At 53.9% G+C, this 5,000-nt stretch overlaps 1 non-coding gene across 1 annotated transcript in view; it reads right to left on the bottom strand.

The window, feature by feature from the left end:
• The window catches only part of LOC124772927, a 1,909-nt gene extending 271 nt beyond the window's left edge, over window positions 1-1,638 (bottom strand). Inside the window, exon 1 of the ribosomal RNA XR_007014380.1 lies at window positions 1-1,638. This exon is cut by the window's left edge and continues 271 nt beyond it. This is a non-coding gene — a ribosomal RNA (small subunit ribosomal RNA).
• Window positions 1,639-5,000: the final 3,362 nt, after the last annotated feature.

Genomic DNA, 5,000 nt, shown 5'->3' with positions numbered 1-5,000 from the left:
AAGGAGGTTCAGCGGGTTACCCCGACCTTTCGGCCTAGGAAGACACGCTGATTCCTTCAGTGTAGCGCGCGTGCGGCCCAGAACATCTAAGGGCATCACAGACCTGTTATTGCTCAATCTCGTGCGGCTAGAAGCCGCCTGTCCCTCTAAGAAGAAAAGTAATCGCTGACAGCACGAAGGATGTCACGCGACTAGTTAGCAGGCTAGAGTCTCGTTCGTTATCGGAATTAACCAGACAAATCGCTCCACCAACTAAGAACGGCCATGCACCACCACCCACCGAATCAAGAAAGAGCTATCAATCTGTCAATCCTTCCGGTGTCCGGGCCTGGTGAGGTTTCCCGTGTTGAGTCAAATTAAGCCGCAGGCTCCACTCCTGGTGGTGCCCTTCCGTCAATTCCTTTAAGTTTCAGCTTTGCAACCATACTTCCCCCGGAACCCAAAAGCTTTGGTTTCCCGGAGGCTGCCCGCCGAGTCATCGGAGGAACTGCGGCGGATCGCTGGCTGGCATCGTTTATGGTTAGAACTAGGGCGGTATCTGATCGCCTTCGAACCTCTAACTTTCGTTCTTGATTAATGAAAACATACTTGGCAAATGCTTTCGCTTCTGTTCGTCTTGCGACGATCCAAGAATTTCACCTCTAACGTCGCAATACGAATGCCCCCGCCTGTCCCTATTAATCATTACCTCGGGTTCCGAAAACCAACAAAATAGAACCGAGGTCCTATTCCATTATTCCATGCACACAGTATTCAGGCGGGCTTGCCTGCTTTAAGCACTCTAATTTGTTCAAAGTAAACGTGCCGGCCCACCGAGACACTCAATAAAGAGCACCCTGGTAGGATTTCAACGGGGTCCGCCTCGGGACGCACGAGCACGCACGGGGCGGTCGCACGCCTTCAGCTCGCCCCACCGGCAGGACGTCCCACGATACATGCCAGTTAAACACCGACGGGCGGTGAACCAACAGCGTGGGACACAAATCCAACTACGAGCTTTTTAACCGCAACAACTTTAATATACGCTATTGGAGCTGGAATTACCGCGGCTGCTGGCACCAGACTTGCCCTCCAATAGATACTCGTTAAAGGATTTAAAGTGTACTCATTCCGATTACGGGGCCTCGGATGAGTCCCGTATCGTTATTTTTCGTCACTACCTCCCCGTGCCGGGAGTGGGTAATTTGCGCGCCTGCTGCCTTCCTTGGATGTGGTAGCCGTTTCTCAGGCTCCCTCTCCGGAATCGAACCCTGATTCCCCGTTACCCGTTACAACCATGGTAGGCGCAGAACCTACCATCGACAGTTGATAAGGCAGACATTTGAAAGATGCGTCGCCGGTACGAGGACCGTGCGATCAGCCCAAAGTTATTCAGAGTCACCAAGGCAAACGGACCGGACGAGCCGACCGATTGGTTTTGATCTAAGAAAAGCGTCCCTTCCATCTCTGGTCGGGACTCTGTTTGCATGTATTAGCTCTAGAATTACCACAGTTATCCAAGTAACGTGGGTACGATCTAAGGAACCATAACTGATTTAATGAGCCATTCGCGGTTTCACCTTAATGCGGCTTGTACTGAGACATGCATGGCTTAATCTTTGAGACAAGCATATGACTACTGGCAGGATCAACCAGGGAGCTGCGTCAACTAGAGCTGAGCAGCCGGCCGCCCGGGAGTGTGTCCCGGGGGCCCGCGCGAACACGCAAGCGTCCGCTCAATCATTCTGCAAACAGGAGGAGGCTGAGCTCCCCTGCACAATACACCTCGAAACCCTCTCAGGTCCCGGCGGCGCGCAGCGCCGTCCCAAGTACTTGGTCGGGTTCGAGAGAGGCGCAATCGCCCGGAGTTAGGCGAGTAGACGCTTTCGGTGCGACCACCCGTGCTCCCAACTGAGCTTGCCGCTGCCGACAGAGGCCCGGGAGCGTGCTGTCGTGGCATTGCCGGCGGGAGACAACACGCGCCACCTACGGTGACCGGCAGCTCCAACGCCAGCGCCACAGAAGGACAAAAGCCCCACTTGGGTGCCGAAGCGAACTCTCCCAGCACAGCGCACGCGCCAACACATCCGCACAGCTGCGATACAAACCACCAGCGAGAACCGCTGGGGCGACCGAGCAGCAGACGGCGTCGCGGCGCCGAGCGCCGGGCGGCGGCGCATCCTCAACGCACACAGTCCTCAATCGGACCAGCACACTGAAGATGTCCACCGCGCTTCGCACCGGGCCCGCGAGGACCTACTTTGGCCGCACGGCGCCGCGCGCAGGGTGCGCCGGCGCGCAGCTGCGACGCCTGCCGCGTCCGTAGGCCGGCGCGCCTGCCACTGGCCGCCCCCACCAGCCGGCTGTAGCGCGTGCGCCCACGCACCGCGCGGCCAGCACGCCGGGAGGCGCCCCCTCACCGGCCGGGGACGGTCCCACCCAGCCACCGCCGCGTATCGCTTCACACCCAGATGCCGTTCAGTTTCGTCGGCATGGTGGGTATCGCTGGAACAACCGGTTAGTACCTCAACCTATCGTCGCCATCACCGATTCACCCCTAGCGAGAACAACCGCACCACAACAGGTTACCATTTCTTCATTTGCGTAACTTCACCAGAAAACGCAGGCGTCCATCGCCATTTGCAACTTCAACGATTATTGCATGCCTGTGTCAGGTGTCACGCCACACTACGTCTGCCCACATACACGCAACAAAATGTGCACGCCTAGACAATACGTGGAAGGTGGCCCCCGTACGTATGCGATGTCCATTGCTCGAACGACTGTCAACCGGCCTCTGTAGCATGTCGCAGATATGGAACGCGGTGCACCATGCCATCACGGTGTGTAAGGAGAGACGACTAGGTCCGAATACATCAACAGACAGCTCATGCTGATCGCCATCCACGGCGTCCGTTCCTCCCACACGTCTCTATGGCGTACCACACTGCAATCCAGCTCTCATAGGGAGACGACACGTAGCTGCGTGCACAATATTTGCACTGTATGGTCCGCCGTTTTTGGGCGCAGTCGTTGTACGGTCACACATGTGCCACGATGTATCATTCAGTACATAAGGACGAATGTGCAGTACAGATTGTGGTTCACGCGTACGACATCAGCGGACAGTTGACACAGGCCGCACCACAACGTAGCCTGCGTACGTCGCATGCGAAGGGCATTGAACATGCAAACTTGTCACCAACCAGCTTGCGAAGGCAGGGGGCAAGGTGGGGACGTGGGGACGTGGGGAGGGGTGGGGGGGGGGCGGCATGTACGTCCTGCTGCCATCCACATTACAGTGTACAGCAGGAGCATGTGGAAAGTCAGCAAGACTTGCAAGGTGTTTAACATGAAGCGATACACAGGGGAGCGGGCAGTGCGAGTAGCGAACTATATTGCGAGGGTTGCGGGTGGGCAACACTACACTAATTGAACGAGTCGTATAACAATTACAGAGCAGGTTTAGGCGACAACGTGGGTTACGTTAGCGGACAACGTGGGTTAGGTTAGGGGACAACATGGGTTAGGTTAGGGGACAACATGGGTTAGGTTAGGGGACAACATGGGTTAGGTTAAGGCACAACATGGGTTAGGTTAAGGCACAACATGGGTTAGGTTAGGGGACAACATGGGTTAGGTTAGGGGACAACATGGGTTAGGTTAGGGGACAACATGGGTTAGGTTAGGGGACAACATGGGTTAGGTTAGGGGACAACATGGGTTAGGTTAGGGGACAACATGGGTTAGGTTAGGGGACAACATGGGTTAGGTTAGGGGACAACATGGGTTAGGTTAGGGGACAACATGGGTTAGGTTAGGGGACAACATGGGTTAGGTTAGGGGACAACATGGGTTAGGTTAGGGTACAACATGGGTTAGGTTAAGGTACAACATGGGTTAGGTTAAGGTACAACATGGGTTAGGTTAAGGTACAACATGGGTTAGGTTAAGGTACAACATGGGTTAGGTTAAGGTACAACATGGGTTAGGTTAAGGCACAACATGGGTTAGGTTAAGGCACAACATGGGTTAGGTTAAGGCACAACATGGGTTAGGTTAAGGCACAACATGGGTTAGGTTAAGGCACAACATGGGTTAGGTTAAGGCACAACATGGGTTAGGTTAAGGCACAACATGGGTTAGGTTAAGGCACAACATGGGTTAGGTTAAGGCACAACATGGGTTAGGTTAAGGCACAACATGGGTTAGGTTAAGGCACAACATAGGTTAGGTTAAAGTACAACATAGGTTAGGTTAGGTTACACGTTGTTGTAAGGAAAGGTGTAGGGGGGGGGGGGCGGGGGCGGCACGTTCGTTGATAGTGATTATAGTAAGTGAATGCTTGTGACATGATGAGATTTGTCACGTCAGGATGCACCTTTGGCTTATTAGAGGCGGCGCTCCAATTCTATGCTTGTGTCAGACCTGTGTCTTTGACTCAGGTCATTGTTTGTGGGCTGTGACAGGAGGTACTATTGTGATGTTGGGTGCACCGTTGTATAGGACATGTGTGGGTATTGGTGCCTTATCTGCGCAATGGTGGATGTCGAAAGGGGGGGATATTCTATTTTCCGCATGGACGTCCTGGTCTGGTTGTGATAGTGTGGATTGTGTAATGTGGCGGAGAGGATGCACTGGATGTTGTTCCATGCTGGTGCTTACATATTGTATGTGCGCCCGTTAGAAGCAGAGAGTGGTGCGTGATGAGAGTGTCTGGCTGACGTGTGGTTCCCATTGTGGGCACACTCTTTCAGCATGTATACGGACAGTTGTATATATATTCTGTAATTTGATGGCTCTGCATTGATTACTAATCAGCGCCGTGTGTACGGGTAATCTGGTTCCAGTCCAAAATGTTCCATCTGTGTACATTAGTGACAAAGACTCCCCCCATGCAGTGGGGCTCGGTCTGTTATAACTCTTCCGCGTAATATATTTGCCCCACGTTTTTGCGACTGCGAGTGCGAGTGCGAGTGCAACGCGAATGGGGACCGACATGCTGATGGCTCGGTATCGGA

This window comes from Schistocerca piceifrons, unplaced genomic scaffold, assembly GCF_021461385.2.
Source record: "Schistocerca piceifrons isolate TAMUIC-IGC-003096 unplaced genomic scaffold, iqSchPice1.1 HiC_scaffold_943, whole genome shotgun sequence".
Taxonomy (NCBI): Eukaryota; Metazoa; Arthropoda; class Insecta; order Orthoptera; family Acrididae; genus Schistocerca; species Schistocerca piceifrons.
This window is presented reverse-complemented; position numbering and strand designations above follow the sequence as displayed.